Source organism: Phalangium opilio, unplaced genomic scaffold (assembly GCF_054372755.1).
Source record: "Phalangium opilio isolate 3A_F unplaced genomic scaffold, DU_Popi_V2 ptg000105l_1, whole genome shotgun sequence".
NCBI classification, from domain to species: Eukaryota; Metazoa; Arthropoda; class Arachnida; order Opiliones; family Phalangiidae; genus Phalangium; species Phalangium opilio.
The window spans coordinates 3904410-3922593 of NW_028324207.1; the positions used below are offsets into that span (position 1 = coordinate 3904410).

The 18184-nt window shown below is 43.4% G+C and overlaps 61 non-coding genes across 61 annotated transcripts; all 61 read right to left on the reverse strand.

Annotated features, from left to right (window-relative positions):
• Window positions 1-6396: 6396 nt before the first annotated feature.
• On the reverse strand, window positions 6397-6478 carry TRNAS-AGA (transfer RNA serine (anticodon AGA)). The gene has a single exon. It is a non-coding gene; the product is annotated as a tRNA-Ser (tRNA).
• A 74-nt stretch (window positions 6479-6552) lies between these two features.
• Window positions 6553-6634, reverse strand: TRNAS-CGA (transfer RNA serine (anticodon CGA)). Its single transcript has one exon. It is a non-coding gene; the product is annotated as a tRNA-Ser (tRNA).
• Window positions 6635-6709: 75 nt separating this feature from the next.
• On the reverse strand, window positions 6710-6791 carry TRNAS-AGA (transfer RNA serine (anticodon AGA)). The gene has a single exon. It is a non-coding gene; the product is annotated as a tRNA-Ser (tRNA).
• A 231-nt stretch (window positions 6792-7022) lies between these two features.
• TRNAS-AGA (transfer RNA serine (anticodon AGA)) lies at window positions 7023-7104 on the reverse strand. Its single transcript has one exon. It is a non-coding gene; the product is annotated as a tRNA-Ser (tRNA).
• Window positions 7105-7178: 74 nt separating this feature from the next.
• TRNAS-CGA (transfer RNA serine (anticodon CGA)) lies at window positions 7179-7260 on the reverse strand. The gene has a single exon. It is a non-coding gene; the product is annotated as a tRNA-Ser (tRNA).
• A 75-nt stretch (window positions 7261-7335) lies between these two features.
• TRNAS-AGA (transfer RNA serine (anticodon AGA)) lies at window positions 7336-7417 on the reverse strand. Its single transcript has one exon. It is a non-coding gene; the product is annotated as a tRNA-Ser (tRNA).
• A 74-nt stretch (window positions 7418-7491) lies between these two features.
• TRNAS-UGA (transfer RNA serine (anticodon UGA)) lies at window positions 7492-7573 on the reverse strand. Its single transcript has one exon. It is a non-coding gene; the product is annotated as a tRNA-Ser (tRNA).
• Window positions 7574-7646: 73 nt separating this feature from the next.
• TRNAS-CGA (transfer RNA serine (anticodon CGA)) lies at window positions 7647-7728 on the reverse strand. Its single transcript has one exon. It is a non-coding gene; the product is annotated as a tRNA-Ser (tRNA).
• Window positions 7729-7803: 75 nt separating this feature from the next.
• TRNAS-AGA (transfer RNA serine (anticodon AGA)) lies at window positions 7804-7885 on the reverse strand. Its single transcript has one exon. It is a non-coding gene; the product is annotated as a tRNA-Ser (tRNA).
• Window positions 7886-7959: 74 nt separating this feature from the next.
• Window positions 7960-8041, reverse strand: TRNAS-UGA (transfer RNA serine (anticodon UGA)). The gene has a single exon. It is a non-coding gene; the product is annotated as a tRNA-Ser (tRNA).
• A 230-nt stretch (window positions 8042-8271) lies between these two features.
• TRNAS-AGA (transfer RNA serine (anticodon AGA)) lies at window positions 8272-8353 on the reverse strand. Its single transcript has one exon. It is a non-coding gene; the product is annotated as a tRNA-Ser (tRNA).
• A 74-nt stretch (window positions 8354-8427) lies between these two features.
• On the reverse strand, window positions 8428-8509 carry TRNAS-UGA (transfer RNA serine (anticodon UGA)). Its single transcript has one exon. It is a non-coding gene; the product is annotated as a tRNA-Ser (tRNA).
• Window positions 8510-8739: 230 nt separating this feature from the next.
• Window positions 8740-8821, reverse strand: TRNAS-AGA (transfer RNA serine (anticodon AGA)). Its single transcript has one exon. It is a non-coding gene; the product is annotated as a tRNA-Ser (tRNA).
• Window positions 8822-8895: 74 nt separating this feature from the next.
• On the reverse strand, window positions 8896-8977 carry TRNAS-CGA (transfer RNA serine (anticodon CGA)). The gene has a single exon. It is a non-coding gene; the product is annotated as a tRNA-Ser (tRNA).
• Window positions 8978-9052: 75 nt separating this feature from the next.
• Window positions 9053-9134, reverse strand: TRNAS-AGA (transfer RNA serine (anticodon AGA)). Its single transcript has one exon. It is a non-coding gene; the product is annotated as a tRNA-Ser (tRNA).
• A 385-nt stretch (window positions 9135-9519) lies between these two features.
• On the reverse strand, window positions 9520-9601 carry TRNAS-AGA (transfer RNA serine (anticodon AGA)). The gene has a single exon. It is a non-coding gene; the product is annotated as a tRNA-Ser (tRNA).
• A 74-nt stretch (window positions 9602-9675) lies between these two features.
• On the reverse strand, window positions 9676-9757 carry TRNAS-CGA (transfer RNA serine (anticodon CGA)). Its single transcript has one exon. It is a non-coding gene; the product is annotated as a tRNA-Ser (tRNA).
• A 75-nt stretch (window positions 9758-9832) lies between these two features.
• Window positions 9833-9914, reverse strand: TRNAS-AGA (transfer RNA serine (anticodon AGA)). Its single transcript has one exon. It is a non-coding gene; the product is annotated as a tRNA-Ser (tRNA).
• Window positions 9915-10145: 231 nt separating this feature from the next.
• Window positions 10146-10227, reverse strand: TRNAS-AGA (transfer RNA serine (anticodon AGA)). The gene has a single exon. It is a non-coding gene; the product is annotated as a tRNA-Ser (tRNA).
• Window positions 10228-10300: 73 nt separating this feature from the next.
• On the reverse strand, window positions 10301-10382 carry TRNAS-AGA (transfer RNA serine (anticodon AGA)). Its single transcript has one exon. It is a non-coding gene; the product is annotated as a tRNA-Ser (tRNA).
• A 74-nt stretch (window positions 10383-10456) lies between these two features.
• On the reverse strand, window positions 10457-10538 carry TRNAS-AGA (transfer RNA serine (anticodon AGA)). The gene has a single exon. It is a non-coding gene; the product is annotated as a tRNA-Ser (tRNA).
• A 73-nt stretch (window positions 10539-10611) lies between these two features.
• Window positions 10612-10693, reverse strand: TRNAS-CGA (transfer RNA serine (anticodon CGA)). The gene has a single exon. It is a non-coding gene; the product is annotated as a tRNA-Ser (tRNA).
• Window positions 10694-10768: 75 nt separating this feature from the next.
• On the reverse strand, window positions 10769-10850 carry TRNAS-AGA (transfer RNA serine (anticodon AGA)). The gene has a single exon. It is a non-coding gene; the product is annotated as a tRNA-Ser (tRNA).
• A 230-nt stretch (window positions 10851-11080) lies between these two features.
• On the reverse strand, window positions 11081-11162 carry TRNAS-AGA (transfer RNA serine (anticodon AGA)). The gene has a single exon. It is a non-coding gene; the product is annotated as a tRNA-Ser (tRNA).
• A 230-nt stretch (window positions 11163-11392) lies between these two features.
• On the reverse strand, window positions 11393-11474 carry TRNAS-AGA (transfer RNA serine (anticodon AGA)). The gene has a single exon. It is a non-coding gene; the product is annotated as a tRNA-Ser (tRNA).
• A 74-nt stretch (window positions 11475-11548) lies between these two features.
• On the reverse strand, window positions 11549-11630 carry TRNAS-AGA (transfer RNA serine (anticodon AGA)). The gene has a single exon. It is a non-coding gene; the product is annotated as a tRNA-Ser (tRNA).
• A 231-nt stretch (window positions 11631-11861) lies between these two features.
• TRNAS-AGA (transfer RNA serine (anticodon AGA)) lies at window positions 11862-11943 on the reverse strand. The gene has a single exon. It is a non-coding gene; the product is annotated as a tRNA-Ser (tRNA).
• A 73-nt stretch (window positions 11944-12016) lies between these two features.
• On the reverse strand, window positions 12017-12098 carry TRNAS-AGA (transfer RNA serine (anticodon AGA)). Its single transcript has one exon. It is a non-coding gene; the product is annotated as a tRNA-Ser (tRNA).
• Window positions 12099-12172: 74 nt separating this feature from the next.
• TRNAS-AGA (transfer RNA serine (anticodon AGA)) lies at window positions 12173-12254 on the reverse strand. Its single transcript has one exon. It is a non-coding gene; the product is annotated as a tRNA-Ser (tRNA).
• Window positions 12255-12327: 73 nt separating this feature from the next.
• On the reverse strand, window positions 12328-12409 carry TRNAS-CGA (transfer RNA serine (anticodon CGA)). The gene has a single exon. It is a non-coding gene; the product is annotated as a tRNA-Ser (tRNA).
• Window positions 12410-12484: 75 nt separating this feature from the next.
• Window positions 12485-12566, reverse strand: TRNAS-AGA (transfer RNA serine (anticodon AGA)). Its single transcript has one exon. It is a non-coding gene; the product is annotated as a tRNA-Ser (tRNA).
• A 231-nt stretch (window positions 12567-12797) lies between these two features.
• TRNAF-AAA (transfer RNA phenylalanine (anticodon AAA)) lies at window positions 12798-12879 on the reverse strand. The gene has a single exon. It is a non-coding gene; the product is annotated as a tRNA-Phe (tRNA).
• A 73-nt stretch (window positions 12880-12952) lies between these two features.
• TRNAS-AGA (transfer RNA serine (anticodon AGA)) lies at window positions 12953-13034 on the reverse strand. The gene has a single exon. It is a non-coding gene; the product is annotated as a tRNA-Ser (tRNA).
• A 74-nt stretch (window positions 13035-13108) lies between these two features.
• TRNAS-AGA (transfer RNA serine (anticodon AGA)) lies at window positions 13109-13190 on the reverse strand. The gene has a single exon. It is a non-coding gene; the product is annotated as a tRNA-Ser (tRNA).
• Window positions 13191-13263: 73 nt separating this feature from the next.
• Window positions 13264-13345, reverse strand: TRNAS-CGA (transfer RNA serine (anticodon CGA)). The gene has a single exon. It is a non-coding gene; the product is annotated as a tRNA-Ser (tRNA).
• A 75-nt stretch (window positions 13346-13420) lies between these two features.
• On the reverse strand, window positions 13421-13502 carry TRNAS-AGA (transfer RNA serine (anticodon AGA)). Its single transcript has one exon. It is a non-coding gene; the product is annotated as a tRNA-Ser (tRNA).
• Window positions 13503-13575: 73 nt separating this feature from the next.
• On the reverse strand, window positions 13576-13657 carry TRNAS-CGA (transfer RNA serine (anticodon CGA)). Its single transcript has one exon. It is a non-coding gene; the product is annotated as a tRNA-Ser (tRNA).
• A 75-nt stretch (window positions 13658-13732) lies between these two features.
• TRNAS-AGA (transfer RNA serine (anticodon AGA)) lies at window positions 13733-13814 on the reverse strand. The gene has a single exon. It is a non-coding gene; the product is annotated as a tRNA-Ser (tRNA).
• Window positions 13815-13888: 74 nt separating this feature from the next.
• TRNAS-UGA (transfer RNA serine (anticodon UGA)) lies at window positions 13889-13970 on the reverse strand. The gene has a single exon. It is a non-coding gene; the product is annotated as a tRNA-Ser (tRNA).
• A 229-nt stretch (window positions 13971-14199) lies between these two features.
• Window positions 14200-14281, reverse strand: TRNAS-CGA (transfer RNA serine (anticodon CGA)). Its single transcript has one exon. It is a non-coding gene; the product is annotated as a tRNA-Ser (tRNA).
• A 75-nt stretch (window positions 14282-14356) lies between these two features.
• TRNAS-AGA (transfer RNA serine (anticodon AGA)) lies at window positions 14357-14438 on the reverse strand. The gene has a single exon. It is a non-coding gene; the product is annotated as a tRNA-Ser (tRNA).
• Window positions 14439-14512: 74 nt separating this feature from the next.
• On the reverse strand, window positions 14513-14594 carry TRNAS-UGA (transfer RNA serine (anticodon UGA)). Its single transcript has one exon. It is a non-coding gene; the product is annotated as a tRNA-Ser (tRNA).
• Window positions 14595-14667: 73 nt separating this feature from the next.
• Window positions 14668-14749, reverse strand: TRNAS-UGA (transfer RNA serine (anticodon UGA)). The gene has a single exon. It is a non-coding gene; the product is annotated as a tRNA-Ser (tRNA).
• A 229-nt stretch (window positions 14750-14978) lies between these two features.
• On the reverse strand, window positions 14979-15060 carry TRNAS-CGA (transfer RNA serine (anticodon CGA)). The gene has a single exon. It is a non-coding gene; the product is annotated as a tRNA-Ser (tRNA).
• A 75-nt stretch (window positions 15061-15135) lies between these two features.
• On the reverse strand, window positions 15136-15217 carry TRNAS-AGA (transfer RNA serine (anticodon AGA)). Its single transcript has one exon. It is a non-coding gene; the product is annotated as a tRNA-Ser (tRNA).
• A 74-nt stretch (window positions 15218-15291) lies between these two features.
• TRNAS-UGA (transfer RNA serine (anticodon UGA)) lies at window positions 15292-15373 on the reverse strand. The gene has a single exon. It is a non-coding gene; the product is annotated as a tRNA-Ser (tRNA).
• Window positions 15374-15605: 232 nt separating this feature from the next.
• TRNAS-UGA (transfer RNA serine (anticodon UGA)) lies at window positions 15606-15687 on the reverse strand. The gene has a single exon. It is a non-coding gene; the product is annotated as a tRNA-Ser (tRNA).
• A 230-nt stretch (window positions 15688-15917) lies between these two features.
• TRNAS-AGA (transfer RNA serine (anticodon AGA)) lies at window positions 15918-15999 on the reverse strand. Its single transcript has one exon. It is a non-coding gene; the product is annotated as a tRNA-Ser (tRNA).
• Window positions 16000-16072: 73 nt separating this feature from the next.
• TRNAS-AGA (transfer RNA serine (anticodon AGA)) lies at window positions 16073-16154 on the reverse strand. Its single transcript has one exon. It is a non-coding gene; the product is annotated as a tRNA-Ser (tRNA).
• Window positions 16155-16228: 74 nt separating this feature from the next.
• TRNAS-AGA (transfer RNA serine (anticodon AGA)) lies at window positions 16229-16310 on the reverse strand. The gene has a single exon. It is a non-coding gene; the product is annotated as a tRNA-Ser (tRNA).
• Window positions 16311-16383: 73 nt separating this feature from the next.
• On the reverse strand, window positions 16384-16465 carry TRNAS-CGA (transfer RNA serine (anticodon CGA)). The gene has a single exon. It is a non-coding gene; the product is annotated as a tRNA-Ser (tRNA).
• A 75-nt stretch (window positions 16466-16540) lies between these two features.
• TRNAS-AGA (transfer RNA serine (anticodon AGA)) lies at window positions 16541-16622 on the reverse strand. Its single transcript has one exon. It is a non-coding gene; the product is annotated as a tRNA-Ser (tRNA).
• A 74-nt stretch (window positions 16623-16696) lies between these two features.
• TRNAS-CGA (transfer RNA serine (anticodon CGA)) lies at window positions 16697-16778 on the reverse strand. Its single transcript has one exon. It is a non-coding gene; the product is annotated as a tRNA-Ser (tRNA).
• Window positions 16779-16853: 75 nt separating this feature from the next.
• TRNAS-AGA (transfer RNA serine (anticodon AGA)) lies at window positions 16854-16935 on the reverse strand. The gene has a single exon. It is a non-coding gene; the product is annotated as a tRNA-Ser (tRNA).
• A 74-nt stretch (window positions 16936-17009) lies between these two features.
• TRNAS-UGA (transfer RNA serine (anticodon UGA)) lies at window positions 17010-17091 on the reverse strand. Its single transcript has one exon. It is a non-coding gene; the product is annotated as a tRNA-Ser (tRNA).
• Window positions 17092-17321: 230 nt separating this feature from the next.
• TRNAS-AGA (transfer RNA serine (anticodon AGA)) lies at window positions 17322-17403 on the reverse strand. The gene has a single exon. It is a non-coding gene; the product is annotated as a tRNA-Ser (tRNA).
• Window positions 17404-17477: 74 nt separating this feature from the next.
• Window positions 17478-17559, reverse strand: TRNAS-AGA (transfer RNA serine (anticodon AGA)). Its single transcript has one exon. It is a non-coding gene; the product is annotated as a tRNA-Ser (tRNA).
• Window positions 17560-17632: 73 nt separating this feature from the next.
• On the reverse strand, window positions 17633-17714 carry TRNAS-CGA (transfer RNA serine (anticodon CGA)). Its single transcript has one exon. It is a non-coding gene; the product is annotated as a tRNA-Ser (tRNA).
• A 75-nt stretch (window positions 17715-17789) lies between these two features.
• On the reverse strand, window positions 17790-17871 carry TRNAS-AGA (transfer RNA serine (anticodon AGA)). The gene has a single exon. It is a non-coding gene; the product is annotated as a tRNA-Ser (tRNA).
• A 73-nt stretch (window positions 17872-17944) lies between these two features.
• TRNAS-CGA (transfer RNA serine (anticodon CGA)) lies at window positions 17945-18026 on the reverse strand. Its single transcript has one exon. It is a non-coding gene; the product is annotated as a tRNA-Ser (tRNA).
• Window positions 18027-18101: 75 nt separating this feature from the next.
• On the reverse strand, window positions 18102-18183 carry TRNAS-AGA (transfer RNA serine (anticodon AGA)). The gene has a single exon. It is a non-coding gene; the product is annotated as a tRNA-Ser (tRNA).
• Window position 18184: the final 1 nt, after the last annotated feature.

The window sequence follows — 18184 nt, forward strand, 5'->3', positions numbered from 1 at the left end:
CATTCCTTGATGTCATTGAATACATGAGAACCGTCCCTAGAACACCGGAAGACTGCCATACAATAGACCAACTAAACCACCTAAGTAACTTAATTCCTAGACCACTAAATATTTCTTACACCGATCGCATAGAAAGACGCAGGAATGAATTACTACCCACTAACCAGGAAGAATCCTTAATCACCGATTTCAACAACCCTCAATACGACATAGAGATGGCGGCATATTTGAATCAGGAATGTAAACAAAACGACCCTTTTGAGTACCTGTCTCTAAACTTCTCAGATTACGAACCCAGTGAGCAAAATTCTGAAGAGGCTGAGGCTCTTTTCGACGAGGAAGTCTATAACCAATGGGGAGGAGGAGGAGATTACCCCCCTTCACCTATTGAAGACATCCCTTGTTGCGAAATCTTAGAACAGAGCGAAAAATTTTATGAAAAATTTAATATGTATGGTAGAGAATTAGTTCTAAACATCACTGACGACCCCGTAGATAGTATATGTACCATTACGGAGCATGTGTTACGCGAGTATCGAGCAACAGATTACGTTCAGATAACTTTAAGGAGTCTGGGAATAGATTGCCGCTCCGAACTAGAACTTTCTTTTCAAAGATTAGACCAAGTAGACCCCACTATTCTATTTGACCAACTTAGCGAGCTGCTCTATGATGATGAAATAGCAGCATTTTTCTTAGGTCCTATTAAAATGATTTTTAATATTGTAAGGCTTCCTGAAGGCGAGGGTCGCTCTGTCGCTAGAGGCATTAAACCATTTAGCATTTTCTGCAGGGATAGACGAGGTATAACACGAATAGTTAATTCCGATAACATCTGTCTTGCTCGAGCCCTTTGTGTCGCTATATCATATCGTACCTACGCAGACGACAAAACAGGAAACAAAACACTAAAAACACGATACGAAGCTATATCAAGAGCTAGACCTGGGAATAAATTACAAAAAACTGAAGCTACAGAACTATGTCATAAGGCGGGCGTAGACGTTAGTGAATGTGGGACCCCCGATTCGTTCCAGAAATTCAAAGTTTATTTGAATCGATACTCGATTTTCGTTTATCGATTCGAGAACGGTATACCCATTTTAATTCTCGGAGAGAACGACCCTACTGACACTAGACCTCGCCTTTTTTTATTAAACGAAAATAACCACTATAATGTTATTACTAATTTAAAACCATTGTTTAATCATGACCGCTTTTGTGAAAAATGTCTCGTACCTTATTGGTTAATACAATCTCATAAATGCAATGACTTTTGTTTTCGATGTATGAGACCCACTATCTGCCAAGGTCCCGAGAAAAAATGCGGTTATTGTTTACGGAAATTCTTAGGCAATGATTGTTATCAAAGCCATCAGGCTACTTTGGGTGATAAAAAACCTCTCTGCCAGCGACTCTACCACTGCAAAGACTGTTTAAAAATTATCGATTTTTCAAGAAGATCAGAGAAGCATACGTGTGGTGAGATTTATTGTCAAGTGTGCAAAAAATATCAACCTAGCAATCATCTATGCTATATTCAAGTTATTAAAGATAAGGCACCCACCATTACCGTTTCTAAAAAGCCCCGATCTAGTCAACCAACCCTTATGTATGTTTTCTTTGACGTAGAATGCATACAGACGAAAGTATGTCAAGAGAAGCTGGGGGCGTATGAACATCAGGCAATTTTGTGTGTTAGCATAACCGTTTGCGAAAATTGTATAGAAGAACAATCCCTAGACTTTAGTTGCAGCATGTGTGGGCAATTCGGACCTCGTAAACAACATTTCTCTGGTGGGAATCCTATATCTCTATTTTTAGATTACTTAATGCAATTACATGCAGTTAAGAATGTTATCATACTGTCTCACTTTGGGAGTAATTATGATAATCAATTATTAATTAGAGAAATTATAAACAGAGACGAGAAATTTGTTCCATCTTTAAAAATCAATGGTACCCGCATTTTAGAAATGAAATTATTTAACTTATTGTTTCTGGATTCCTATAATTTCATTCCTGTAGCTTTAGCAAAGTTTCCAGCCACTTTCGGTATACCCAATGCTGCCAAGGGTTATTTCCCTCATTTTTTATTCAATACCGTGAACCATAAATTCGATATTAACAGACAGCAAGAGACTAATTACGTTTTGGAAAACACTCTACCTCCTACCGAGGCGTACGGAAGCCAATATTTTACAAAGAAAAACTTGGATACATTTTTAAAATGGCATAGCAACGAGGATGCTAAAGGAAGCGGTTTCAACTTCTTGAACGAACTTTATTACTATTGCGAAAATGATACCGTTTTACTATTCTTGGGGTGTATAACCTTTCGAACACTTCTACTTAAAGTTACGGGGATTGATCCGTTCAACTGCGGAGCAGTCACACTTCCAGGTGTCTGTTCTTTTGTATTTCGGCGAAATTATCTTAAGCCCAATACTATAGGAATCATACCATCCAACTACTATAGACTCAGTGAAAATCAATCAATAGGCGCCATAGAGTGGCTTGAATGGAGCGCCCACAAGAGAAATATATCCATACAATCATCATTTAGAGGTAAAGAAACCAGAATACAAAAAATCAAAGTTGATGGATTTTGCGAACTTCACCACGAAATATTTGAGTATTGGGGGTGCTTCTACCACGGATGTAAAGTACACTTTCCAATAAATAGAAACAAGCCCTTGCACGGAGACCCAGCTCAGACTTTGAATACGCGTTATATTAGAAGTATGAACGTGTTAACCAAGCTAGAATCCCTCAATTACAAAGTAAATGTAAAATGGGAGTGTGAATGGACCAAGGAGAAAGCCGAAAAACCAGAAATTATCGAATTTTTGAAGTTTAATGATATTCGGCCCAAAATAGAAACCAGATTAAACCCTCGAGACGCGTTCTTTGGTGGACGCTGTTGCGCAACGAAACTTTACCATAAAACAACTGGGTCTGAGCGTATTCATTACGTTGACTTCACAAGTTTATACCCATTCGTCAACAAAACAGCCAAGATACCTATAGGTCACCCTGAGATCATATTGGATAACTTCCCTGATATATTTTCATTTGAGGGTCTCTTAAAATGCGACGTACTTCCGGCTCAAGATCTAATTCATCCTGTTTTACCCGCTCGTATTAACGGGAAGCTAACCTTCCCTTTATGCTACACATGCTGCAAAACTCAGTTTCAGGGTGACTGCGATCATGCTCCAGAACAAAGGGAATTACGTGGCACTTGGGTGGTTGATGAGCTACGGTATGCTGTCCAAAGGGGTTACAAGATAACCCGAATGTATGAGGCCTGGTCGTACAAGGTGACTCAGTACGATCCCGAAACAAAACAGGGTGGTTTATTCAAAGACTACGTCAACGCTTTTTTGGAGTACAAAACATTAGCCAGTGGGTTCCCTGCAGAGTGCGTTACTCAGGCAGATAAAGAAAAGTACGTCAAAAATTACAAAGAAGTCGAGGGGATCGACTTAGACGTCGATAAAATTGAAAAGAACGAAGGGTTGAGGTGCCTTAGCAAACTCATGTTAAACTCTTTTTGGGGTAAATTCGGACAGAAAACAACCCACACCTCTACCGAAATAATCAAAGATGCTCGGAAACTATACGAGTTAATATTAAACCCCGATATAAATGTTAAAGGTATACTAACTATCAATGATAATACCGTTTTAGTGAAATATGAATTTATACGCGAAAACGAGATCATTCATAAACACACAAATGTAGTTATTGCTTGCTACACTACCACAATGGCTCGCCTACATTTACTAAAACATCTAGAAATGGTCGGTGATCTATGCTTATATATGGATACAGATAGCCTCGTGTATCTCTCACCAGATGGCGCTCATTTATTACCCATTGGCGACTATTTAGGTGAGTTAAAGAACGAGCTAGAGGCGTATGGCCTGAACGCTTATATTTGCGAATGGGGCAGTGCAGGGCCAAAGAATTATTCAATGGACATTCTAGACCCGGAGACAGGGAAAAAAACAAATATTATAAAAGTCAAAGGGTTTTATCTTAATTCATCAACAGATGAACACATAAATTTTGAGACCATGAAGAGACTTCTGGGTGTAAATAATGAAGGACGTCCTGAATTGAATTCAGTTCAGGTTCCCATAGGCCCCCAAATACGTCGCCTACCTAATCATACACTTATAACTATCAATCAAACTAAAACATACCAAGTTGTTATGGACAAAGTCCGAGTCCTACCTGAGTACAAAACCATGGCTTACGGCTTCCGTAATTAATTATATACATATTCATTATTTTAAAGAAAATAAAATAACTTTTTTACTTTATATTATGGTCTTTATTCCTACAAAACCATCTTTTGTTATAAGCTTATAATACTTCAAGCCTACACAAGCAATCGATCAAATATTGACAGGTTGAGAGAGAGAGAGGAGGGGGGGGGGGCATGAAGTGGGGGCCAAAGATGCCACGCCTGTATACGCCCGTGAAACTGGCGTATACTGGCGTATATACTCTCTTTCTTTCTACACACGGTGGTATCTTGGTCTTACTTGACTTTTAAATTAAAGTCATATTGTCTAAACCTTTCATCATGATAAGGCGCTGAATTTCTGCTGAAGAAGAAGGCTCCCAAGGATCTCTCCACAAGACTTCAAAAATGACAGCTAACTTATTAGTCATTGGTTCTCTATACCAGGCTTCGTAGTCAATATGTTTCTGACATTTCCAACAAAGCTCAATGTAAAAGAGGTGGGCGCCCATCATTTCCAAACGTTGTCCGTTTTATCCTTGGGTATTTGGGCTATTTCTTTCATTTCGAATGCGGGTACAACGTAAACAGTTTTATCATCTTTTCGAGATTCGAGAAAGAGCCTATTTTCTCAGGCATACTCCAGGAACATTTCGTGGAGGTTATCGTTGGGCATCATATCGACGTCTAAGACTAATACAAATTCTGTGGTGGAATTTCTTCTCATTGACATCAATAAGAGCGAAACCAGTACTTGAATGTACAGTTGCATTGTAGAATTTCATTATTTTTGGTAAGGCATCAATGTAATTTAGTTTCTTCGTTCTAGTTAACAACTTGAAGATTTTATCCTTTAAAGTTCTATTAAACCTTTCAATTACTCCGCATTTAGTTGCACCTACACTAGTATAAAAACTTATTCCCTCTTTTCTTAAATAATCTTTAAACAATTTTGATAAAAATTCACTACCTTGATCAACATTAATTCGTAACGGCTTTCTTTAATAACTCTCCGTAAAGCTTTCAAAACCTCTTTACTAGTTTTATTTTTCAAAGGAAGACTCCAAGCATATTTTGAGAGGATAATAGTTAGAATATATTGAAACCCTTTATTATTTTCTTAAGATTTTGTAGATCGATCAAGTCGCACTGAAATACTTCACTGACTGTTGTAACGTAAGTACGATTTCTTGGAAAGTATATCCTCCTTGCTTTGTGAATGGTATATGTTGGCTGAGACTGAAGCCAAGTCTTAATTTTTTTCTTCGAAACATTTTTCACTCCTTGTTTCAATTTCTTTGCGCTACCGTAACTGAGAGGACTTTCACTGTTATAATACACTCGGCTTAACTTATTTTCCATAATTACACTTTCTCAAAGAAAGATTTTCTATTTAACCCTTGTCAATGTACGTTTAAAGCTATCCATTCATCTTCGTCTCTTATCAATGACGTCACAATTGTAGAAGATTTAACCCTTGTCAATGTACGTTTCAAGCTATCCATTCTCGTCTCTTATTAATGACGTCACAGATACAGTTGTAGAAGATTTAACCCTTGTCAATGTACGTTTAAAGCTATCTCTCTCTTATCAATGACGTCACAGATACAGTTGTAGAAGAGAGGAGTTTCCCAATAGACGGCGCACGGTGTTTTCTCGCCAATGACGTCACAGATACAGTTGAAGAGACCGTCATACGCATGCGCAGACTCACCCCGAGTTTGCGCGCGGTTTTCAAATTTCGCGGTTTTCCCGCGAGGCGGCGCGCGGTATTTTCCCGCGAGGGGGCGCGCGGGTTTCCCCGCGAAGGGGCTTCCCCGGCGGCGAGGGGGCGTTGATTACGTCACTCATTACGTCATAGGTCATTGACCTACACTGGTGACCTTGACCTACATTCTACACCTACATTCTACACCTACGGAGGTACGAAGTGGGGGGTTACACTACTCTAAAGCTATCATTGGAATAAGTATGTGAGTTCGAACGCAGTCGGCAGGAATCCAACCTGCGAGGGAATATCCCAACAGATTTCGAGTCTGTCGCCTTAAGCACTCGTCCACGACTGCTTCGATTAACCGAGACTACTCAGAAATGTGTGAAACCACCAAAGGTATTATTGAAATAAAAAATCTTTGCTCAATCGCAGTCGGCAGGATTCGAACCTGTGCGGGAATATCGCAACAGATTTCTAGTCTGTCGCCTTAACCACTCGGCCACGACTGCTTCTGTTAAGCGAGTCCACTCAAAAAATTGTGGAACTACTAAAGCTATCATTGGAATAAGTATGCGTGTTCGAACGCAGTCGGCAGGATTCGAACCTGCGCGGGAATATCGCTACAAATTTCGAGTCTGTCGCCTTACCCACTCGTCCACGACTGCTTCGATTAACCGAGACTACTCAGAAATCTGTGAAACCACCAAAGGTATTATTGAAATAAAAAATCTTTGCTCAATCGCAGTCGGCAGGATTCGAACCTGCGCGGGAATATCCCAACAGATTTCTAGTCTGTCGCCTTGACAACTCGCCCACGACTGCTTCTGTTAACCGAGACCACTCAAAAAAGTGTGGAACTACTAAAGCTATCATTGGAATAAGTATGTGAGTTCGAACGCAGTCGGCAGGAATCCAACCTGCGAGGGAATATCATAACAGATTTCGAGTCTGTCGCCTTAAGCACTCGTCCACGACTGCTTCGATTAACCGAGACTACTCAGAAATCTGTGAAACCACCAAAGGTATTATTGAAATAAAAAATCTTTGCTCAATCGCAGTCGGCAGGATTCGAACCTGCGCGGGAATATCCCAACAGATTTCTAGTCTGTCGCCTTAACCACTCGGCCACGACTGCTTCTGTTAAGCGAGTCCACTCAAAAAATTGTGGAACTACTAAAGCTATCATTGGAATAAGTATGTGTGTTCGAACGCAGTCGGCAGGATTCGAACCTGCGCGGGAATATCGCTACAAATTTCGAGTCTGTCGCCTTACCCACTCGTCCACGACTGCTTCGATTAACCGAGACTACTCAGAAATCTGTGAAACCACCAAAGGTATTATTGAAATAAAAAATCTTTGCTCAATCGCAGTCGGCAGGATTCGAACCTGCGCGGGAATATCCCAACAGATTTCTAGTCTGTCGCCTTAACCACTCGGCCACGACTGCTTCTGTTAACGGAGACCACTCAAAAAGTGTGGAACTACTAAAGCTATCATTGAAATAAAAAATCTTTGCTCAATCGCAGTCGGCAGGATTCGAACCTGCGCGGGAATACCCCAACAGATTTCAAGTCTGTCGCCTTAACCACTCGGCCACGACTGCTTCTGTTAACCGAGACCACTAAAAAATTGTGGAACTACTAAAGCTATCATTGGAAAAAGTATGTTAGTTCGAACGCAGTCGGCAGGAATCGAACCTGCGAGGGAATATCCCAACAGATTTCGAGTCTGTCGCCTTAAGCACTCGTCCACGACTGCTTCGGTTAACCGAGACTACTCAGAAATCTGTGAAACCACCAAAGGTATTGTTGAAATAAAAAATCTTTGCTCAATCGCAGTCGGCAGGATTCTAACCTGCGCGGGAATACCCCAACAGATTTCTAGTCTGTCGCCTTGACAACTCGGCCACGACTGGTTCTGTTAACCGATCCCACTCAAAAAAGTGTGGAACTACTAAAGCTTTTATTGGAATAAGAATGTTTGTTCGAACACAGTCGGCAGGATTCGAACCAGCTCGGGAATATCCCAACAGATTTCAAGTCTGTCGCCTTAACCACTCGGCCACGACTGCTTCTGTTAACCGAGACCACTAAAAAATTGTGGAACTACTAAAGCTATCATTGGAAAAAGTATGTTAGTTCGAACGCAGTCGGCAGGAATCGAACCTGCGAGGGAATATCCCAACAGATTTCGAGTCTGTCGCCTTAAGCACTCGTCCACGACTCCTTCGATTAACCGAGACTACTCAGAAATCTGTGAAACCACCAAAGGTATTATTGAAATAAAAAATCTTTGCTCAATCGCAGTCGGCAGGATTCGAACCTGCGCGGGAATATCCCAACAGATTTCTAGTCTGTCGCCTTAACCACTCGGCCACGACTGCTTCTCTTAAGCGAGTCCACTCAAAAAATTGTGGAACTACTAAAGCTATCATTGGAATTAGTATGTGTGTTCGAACGCAGTCGGCAGGATTCGAACCTGCGCGGGAATATCCCAACAGATTTCAAGTCTGTCGCCTTAACCACTCGGCCACGACTGCTTCTGTTAACCGAGACCACTAAAAAATTGTGGAACTACTAAAGCTATCATTGGAATAAGTATGTGAGTTCGAACGCAGTCGGCAGGAATCCAACCTGCGAGGGAATATCCCAACAGATTTCGAGTCTGTCGCCTTAAGCACTCGTCCACGACTGCTTCGATTAACCGAGACTACTCAGAAATGTGTGAAACCACCAAAGGTATTATTGAAATAAAAAATCTTTGCTCAATCGCAGTCGGCAGGATTCGAACCTGTGCGGGAATATCGCAACAGATTTCTAGTCTGTCGCCTTAACCACTCGGCCACGACTGCTTCTGTTAAGCGAGTCCACTCAAAAAATTGTGGAACTACTAAAGCTATCATTGGAATAAGTATGCGTGTTCGAACGCAGTCGGCAGGATTCGAACCTGCGCGGGAATATCGCTACAAATTTCGAGTCTGTCGCCTTACCCACTCGTCCACGACTGCTTCGATTAACCGAGACTACTCAGAAATCTGTGAAACCACCAAAGGTATTATTGAAATAAAAAATCTTTGCTCAATCGCAGTCGGCAGGATTCGAACCTGCGCGGGAATATCCCAACAGATTTCTAGTCTGTCGCCTTGACAACTCGCCCACGACTGCTTCTGTTAACCGAGACCACTCAAAAAAGTGTGGAACTACTAAAGCTATTATTGGAATAAGAATGTTTGTTCGAAATTAGTCGGCAGGATTCGAACCAGCGCGGGAATATCCCAACAAATTTCAAGACTGTCGCCTACACCACTCGGCCTCGACTGCTTCTGTTCACCGAGAACACTAAAAATTGTGGAACTACTAAAGCTATCATTGGAATAAGTATGTGAGTTCGAACGCAGTCGGCAGGAATCCAACCTGCGAGGGAATATCCCAACAGATTTCGAGTCTGTCGCCTTAAGCACTCGTCCACGACTGCTTCGATTAACCGAGACTACTCAGAAATCTGTGAAACCACCAAAGGTATTATTGAAATAAAAAATCTTTGCTCAATCGCAGTCGGCAGGATTCGAACCTGCGCGGGAATATCGCAACAGATTTCTAGTCTGTCGCCTTAACCACTCTGCCACGACTGCTTCTGTTAAGCGAGTCCACTCAAAAAATTGTGGAACTACTAAAGCTATCATTGGAATAAGTATGTGTGTTCGAACGCAGTCGGCAGGATTCGAACCTGCGCGGGAATATCGCTACAAATTTCGAGTCTGTCGCCTTACCCACTCGTCCACGACTGCTTCGATTAACCGAGACTACTCAGAAATCTGTGAAACCACCAAAGGTATTATTGAAATAGAAAATCTTTGCTCAATCGCAGTCGGCAGGATTCGAACCTGCGCGGGAATATCCCAACAGATTTCTAGTCTGTCGCCTTAACCACTCGGCCACGACTGCTTCTCTTAAGCGAGTCCACTCAAAAAATTGTGGAACTACTAAAGCTATCATTGGAATAAGTATGTGAGTTCGAACGCAGTCGGCAAGAATCCAACCTGCGAGGGAATATCCCAACAGATTTCGAGTCTGTCGCCTTAAGCACTCGTCCACGACTGCTTCGATTAACCGAGACTACTCAGAAATCTGTGAAACCACCAAAGGTGTTATTGAAATAAAAAATCTTTGCTCAATCGCAGTCGGCATGATTCGAACCTGCGCGGGAATATCCCAACAGATTTCTAGTCTGTCGCCTTACCCACTCGGCCACGACTGCTTCTGTTAACCGAGACCACTCAAAAAGTGTGGAACTACTAAAGCTATCATTGGAATAAGTATGTTAGTTCAAACGCAGTCGGCAGGATTCGAACCTGCGCGGGAATATCCCAACAGATTTCTAGTCTGTCGCCTTAACCACTCGGCCACGACTGCTTCTGTTAACCGAGACCACTAAAAAATTGTGGAACTACTAAAGGCATTATTGAAATACAAAATCTTTGCTCAATCGCAGTCGGCAGGATTCGAACCTACGCGGGAATATCCCAACAGATTTCTAGTCTGTCGCCTTAACCACTCGGCCACGACTGCTTCTGATATCCGAGACCACTCAAAAAGTGTGGAACTACTAAAGCTATCATTGGAAAAAGTATGCTAGCTCGAACGCAGTCGGCAGGATTCGAACCTGCGCGGGAATATCCCTACAGATTTCGAGTCTGTCGCCTTAACCACTCGTCCACGACTGCTTCGATTGACCGAGACTACTCAGAAATCTGTGAAACCACCAAAGGTATTATTGAAATAGAAAATCTTTGCTCAATCGCAGTCGGCAGGATTGGAACCAGCGCGGGAATATCCCAACAGATTTCTAGTCTGTCGCCTTAACCACTCGGCCACGACTGCTTCTGTTAACGGAGACCACTCAAAAAGTGTGGAACTACTAAAGCTATCATTGGAATAAGTATGTTAGTTCGAACGCACTCGGCAGGATTCGAACCTGCGCGGGAATATCCCAACAAATTTCGAGTCTGTCGCCTTAACCACCCGTCCACAACTGCTTCGATTAACCGAGACTACTCAGAAATCTGTGAAACCACCAAAGGTATTATTGAAATAAAAAATCTTTGCTCAATCGCAGTCGGCAGGATTCGAACCTGCGCGGGAATATCCCAACAGATTTCTAGTCTGTCGCCTTAACCACTCGGCCACGACCGCTTTTGTTAACCGAGACCACTCAAAAAGTGTGGAACTACTAAAGCTATCATTGGAATAAGTATGTTAGTTCGAACGCAGTCGGCAGGATTCGAACCTGCGCTGGAATATCCCAACAGATTTCGAGTCTTTCGCCTTAAGCACTCGTCCACGACTGCTTCGATTAACCGAGACTACTCAGAAATCTGTGAAACCACCAAAGGTATTATTGAAATAAAAAATCTTTGCTCAATCGCAGTCGGCACGATTCGAACCTGCGCGGGAATACCCCAACAGATTTCTAGTCTGTCGCCTTGACAACTCGGCCACGACTGCTTCTGTTAACCGAGACCACTCAAAAAAGTGTGGAACTACTAAAGCTATTAGTGGAATAAGAATGTTTGTTCGAACGCAGTCGGCAGGATTCGAACCAGCGGGGGAATATCCCAACAGATTTCTAGTCTGTCGCCTTAACCACTCGGCCACGACTGCTTCTCTTAAGCGAGTCCACTCAAAAAATTGTAGAACTACTAAAGCTATCATTGGAATAAGTATGTGAGTTCGAACGCAGTCGGCAGGAATCCAACCTGCGAGGGAATATCCCAACAGATTTCGAGTCTGTCGCCTTAAGCACTCGTCCACGACTGCTTCGATTAACCGAGACTACTCAGAAATCTGTGAAACCACCAAAGGTATTATTGAAATAAAAAATCTTTGCTCAATCGCAGTCGGCAGGATTCGAAAATGCGCGGGAATATCCCAACAGATTTCTAGTCTGTCGCCTTACCCACTCGGCCACGACTGCTTCTGTTAACCGAGACCACTCAAAAAGTGTGGAACTACTAAAGCTATCATTGGAATAAGTATGTTAGTTCAAACGCAGTCGGCAGGATTCGAACCTGCGCGGGAATATCCCTACAGATTTCTAGTCTGTCGCCTTAACCACTCGGCCACGACTGCTTCTGTTAACCGAGACCACTAAAAAATTGTGGAACTACTAAAGGCATTATTGAAATACAAAATCTTTGCTCAATCGCAGTCGGCAGGATTCGAACCTACGCGGGAATATCCCAACAGATTTCTAGTCTGTCGCCTTAACCACTCGGCCACGACTGCTTCTGATATCCGAGACCACTCAAAAAGTGTGGAACTACTAAAGCTATCATTGGAAAAAGTATGCTAGCTCGAACGCAGTCGGCAGGATTCGAACCTGCGCGGGAATATCCCTACAGATTTCGAGTCTGTCGCCTTAACCACTCGTCCACGACTGCTTCGATTGACCGAGACTACTCAGAAATCTGTGAAACCACCAAAGGTATTATTGAAATAAAAAATCTTTGCTCAATCGCAGTCGACAGGATTCGAACCTGCGCGGGAATATCCCAACAGATTTCTAGTCTGTCGCCTTAACCACTCGGCCACGACTGCTTCTGTTAAGCGAGTCCACTCAAAAAATTGTGGAACTACTAAACCTATCATTGGAATAAGTATGTGTGTTCGAACGCAGTCGGCAGGATTCGAACCTGCGCGGGAATATCGCTACACATTTCGAGTCTGTCGAGTTACCCACTCGTCCACGACTGCTTCGATTAACCGAGACTACTCAGAAATCTGTGAAACCACCAAAGGTATTATTGAAATAAAAAATCTTTGCTCAATCGCAGTCGGCAGGATTCGAACCTGCGCGGGAATATCCCAACAGATTTTTAGTCTGTCGCCTTAACCACTCGGCCACGACTGCTTCTTTTAACCGAGACCACTAAAAAATTGTGGAACTACTAAAGCTATCATTGGAATAAGTATGATAGTTCAAACGCAGTCGGCAGGATTCGAACCTGCGCGGGAATATCCCAACAGATTTCTAGTCTGTCGCCTTAACCACTCGGCCACGACTGCTTCTGTTAACCGAGACCACTAAAAAATTGTGGAACTACTAAAGGCATTATTGAAATACAAAATCTTTGCTCAATCGCAGTCGGCAGGATTCGAACCTACGCGGGAATATTCCAACAGATTTCTAGTCTGTCGCCTTAACCACTCGGCCACGACTGCTTCTGATATCCGAGACCACTCAAAAATTGTGGAACTACTAAAGCTATCATTGGAAAAAGTATGCTAGCTCGAACGCAGTCGGCAGGATTCGAACCTGCGCGGGAATATCCCTACAGATTTCGAGTCTGTCGCCTTAACCACTCGTCCACGACTGCTTCGATTGACCGAGACTACTCAGAAATCTGTGAAACCACCAAAGGTATTATTGAAATAAAAAATCTTTGCTCAATCGCAGTCGGCAGGATTGGAACCAGCGCGGGAATATCCCAACAGATTTCTAGTCTGTCGCCTTAACCACTCGGCCACGACTGCTTCTGTTAACCGAGACCACTCAAAAAGTGTGGAACTACTAAAGCTATCATTGGAATAAGTATGTTAGTTCGAACGCAGTCGGCAGGATTCGAACCTGCGCTGGAATATCCCAACAGATTTCGAGTCTGTCGCCTTAAGCACTCGTCCACGACTGCTTCGATTAACCGAGACTACTCAGAAATCTGTGAAACCACCAAAGGTATTATTGAAATAAAAAATCTTTGCTCAATCGCAGTCGGCAGGATTCGAACCTGCGCGGGAATACCCCAACAGATTTCTAGTCTGTCGCCTTGAACACTCGGCCACGACTGCTTCTGTTAACCGAGACCACTCAAAAAAGTGTGGAACTACTAAAGCTATTATTGGAATAAGAATGTTTGTTCGAACGCAGTCGGCAGGATTCGAACCAGCGGGGGAATATCCCAACAAATTTCAAGTCTGTCGCCTTAACCACTCGGCCACGACTGCTTCTGTTAACCAAGACCACTAAAAAATTGTGGAACTACTAAAGCTATCATTGGAATAAGTATGTGAGTTCGAACGCAGTCGGCAGGAATCGAACCTGCGAGGGAATATCCCAACTGATTTCGAGTCTGTCGCCTTAAGCACTCGTCCACGACTGCTTCGATTAACCGAGACTACCCAGAAATCTGTGAAACCACCAAAGGTATTATTGAAATAAAAAGCTTTTCTCAATCGCAGTCGGCAGGATTCGAACCTGCGCTGGAATATCCCAACAGATTTCGAGTCTGTCGCCTTAAGCACTCGTCCACGACTGCTTCGATTAACCGAGACTACTCAGAAATCTGTGAAACCACCTAAGGTATTATTGAAATAAAAAATCTTTGCTCAATCGCAGTCGGCAGGATTCGAACCTGCGCGGGAATATCCCAACAGATTTCTAGTCTGTCGCCTTAACCACTCGGCCACGACTGCTTCTGTTAAGCGAGTCCACTCAAAAAATTGTGGAACTACTAAAGCTATCATTGGAATAAGTATGTGTGTTCGAACGCAGTCGGCAGGATTCGAACCTGCGCGGGAATATCCCAACAGATTTCAAGTCTGTCGCCTTAACCTCTCGGCCACGACTGCTTCTGTAAACCGAGACCACTAAAAAATTGTGGAACTACTAAAGCTATCATTGGAATAAGAATGTTTGTTCGAACGCAGTCGGCAGGATTCGAACCAGCGGGGGAATATCCCAACAAATTTCAAGTCTGTCGCCTTAACCACTCGGCCACGACTGCTTCTGTTAACCGAGACCACTAAAAAATTGTGGAACTACTAAAGCTATCATTGGAATAAGTATGTGAGTTCGAACGCAGTCGGCAGGAATCGAACCTGCGAGGGAATATCCCAACTGATTTCGAGTCTGTCGCCTTAAGCACTCGTCCACGACTGCTTCGATTAACCGAGACTACCCAGAAATCTGTGAAACCACCAAAGGTATTATTGAAATAAAAAGCTTTTCTCAATCGCAGTCGGCAGGATTCGAACCTGCGCTGGAATATCCCAACAGATTTCGAGTCTGTCGCCTTAAGCACTCGTCCACGACTGCTTCGATTAACCGAGACTACTCAGAAATCTGTGAAACCACCTAAGGTATTATTGAAATAAAAAATCTTTGCTCAATTGCAGTCGGCAGGATTCGAACCTGCGCGGGAATATCCCAACAGATTTCTAGTCTGTCGCCTTAACCACTCGGCCACGACTGCTTCTGTTAAGCGAGTCCACTCAAAAAATTGTGGAACTACTAAAGCTATCATTGGAATAAGTATGTGTGTTCGAACGCAGTCGGCAGGATTCGAACCTGCGCGGGAATATCCCAACAGATTTCAAGTCTGTCGCCTTAACCTCTCGGCCACGACTGCTTCTGTTAACCGAGACCACTAAAAAATTGTGGAACTACTAAAGCTATCATTGGAATAAGTATGTGAGTTCGAACGCAGTCGGCAGGAATCCAACCTGCGAGGGAATATCCCAACAGATTTCGAGTCTGTCGCCTTAAGCACTCGTCCACGACTGCTTCGATTAACCGAGACTACTCAGAAATCTGTGAAACCACCAAAGGTATTATATTGAAATAAAAAATCTTTGCTCAATCGCAGTCGGCAGGATTCGAACCTGCGCGGGAATATCCCAACAGATTTCAAGTCTGTCGCCTTAACCACTCGGCCAAGACTGCTTCTGTTAACCGACACCACTAAAAAATTGTGGAACTACTAAAGCTATCATTGGAAAAATTATGTGAGTTCGAACGCAGTCGGCAGGAATCGAACCTGCGCGGGAATATCGCTACAAATTTCGAGTCTGTCGCCTTACCCACTCGTCCAGGACTGCTTCGATTAACCGAGACTACTCAGAAATCTGTGAAACCACCAAAGGTATTATTGAAATAAAAAATCTTTGCTCAATCGCAGTCGGCAGGATTCGAACCTGCGCGGGAATATCCCAACAGATTTCTAGTCTGTCGCCTTAACCACTCGGCCACGACTGCTTCTGTTAACCGAGACCACTCAAAGAGTGTAGAACTACTAAAGCTATCATTGGAATAAGTATGATAGTTCAAACGCAGTCGGCAGGATTCGAACCTGCGCGGGAATATCCCAACAGATTTCTAGTCTGTCGCCTTAACCACTCGGCCACGACTGCTTCTGTTAACCGAGACCACTAAAAAATTGTGGAACTACTAAAGGCATTATTGAAATACAAAATCTTTGCTCAATCGCAGTCGGCAGGATTCGAACCTACGCGGGAATATCCCAACAGATTTCTAGTCTGTCGCCTTAACCACTCGGCCACGACTGCTTCTGATATCTGAGACCACTCAAAAAGTGTGGAACTACTAAAGCTATCATTGGAAAAAGTATGCTAGCTCGAACGCAGTCGGCAGGATTCGAACCTGCGCGGGAATATCCCTACAGATTTCGAGTCTGTCGCCTTAACGACTCGTCCACGACTGCTTCGATTGACCGAGACTACTCAGAAATCTGTGAAACCACCAAAGGTATTATTGAAATAAAAAATCTTTGCTCAATCGCAGTCGGCAGGATTGGAACCAGCGCGGGAATATCCCAACAGATTTCTAGTCTGTCGCCTTGACAACTCGGCCACGACTGCTTCTGTTAACCGATATCACTCAAAAAAGTGTGGAACTACTAAAGCTATTATTGGAATAAGAATGTTTGTTCGAACGCACTCGGCAGGATTCGAACCTGCGCGGGAATATCGCTACAGATTTCGAGTCTGTCGCCTTAACCACTCGTCCACGACTGCTTCGATTAACCGAGACTACTCAGAAGTCTGTGAAACCACCAAAGGTATTATTGAAATAAAAAATCTTTGCTCAATCGCAGTCGGCAGGATTCGAACCTGCGCGGGAATACCCCAACAGATTTCTAGTCTGTCGCCTTGACAACTCGGCCACGACTGCTTCTGTTAACCGAGACCACTCAAAAAAGTGTGGAACTACTAAAGCTATTATTGGAATAAGAATGTTTGTTCGAACGCAGTCGGCAGGATTCGAACCAGCGGGGGAATATCCCAACAAATTTCAAGTCTGTCGCCTTAACCACTCGGCCACGACTGCTTCTGTTAACCGAGACCACTAAAAAATTGTGGAACTACTAAACCTATCATTGGAATAAGTATGTGTGTTCGAACGCAGTCGGCAGGATTCGAACCTGCGCGGGAATATCGCTACACATTTCGAGTCTGTCGAGTTACCCACTCGTCCACGACTGCTTCGATTAACCGAGACTACTCAGAAATCTGTGAAACCACCAAAGGTATTATTGAAATAAAAAATCTTTGCTCAATCGCAGTCGGCAGGATTCGAACCTGCGCGGGAATATCCCAACAGATTTCTAGTCTGTCGCCTTAACCACTCGGCCACGACTGCTTCTGTTAACCGAGACCACTAAAAAATTGTGGAACTACTAAAGGCATTATTGAAATACAAAATCTTTGCTCAATCGCAGTCGGCAGGATTCGAACCTACGCGGGAATATCCCAACAGATTTCTAGTCTGTCGCCTTAACCACTCGGCCACGACTGCTTCTGATATCCGAGACCACTCAAAAATTGTGGAACTACTAAAGCTATCATTGGAAAAAGTATGCTAGCTCGAACGCAGTCGGCAGGATTCGAACCTGCGCGGGAATATCCCTACAGATTTCGAGTCTGTCGCCTTAACCACTCGTCCACGACTGCTTCGATTGACCGAGACTACTCAGAAATCTGTGAAACCACCAAAGGTATTATTGAAATAAAAAATCTTTGCTCAATCGCAGTCGGCAGGATTGGAACCAGCGCGGGAATATCCCAACAGATTTCTAGTCTGTCGCCTTAACCACTCGGCCACGACTGCTTCTGTTAACCGAGACCACTCAAAAAGTGTGGAACTACTAAAGCTATCATTGGAATAAGTATGTTAGTTCGAACGCAGTCGGCAGGATTCGAACCTGCGCTGGAATATCCCAACAGATTTCGAGTCTGTCGCCTTAAGCACTCGTCCACGACTGCTTCGATTAACCGAGACTACTCAGAAATCTGTGAAACCACCAAAGGTATTATTGAAATAAAAAATCTTTGCTCAATCGCAGTCGGCAGGATTCGAACCTGCGCGGGAATACCCCAACAGATTTCTAGTCTGTCGCCTTGAACACTCGGCCACGACTGCT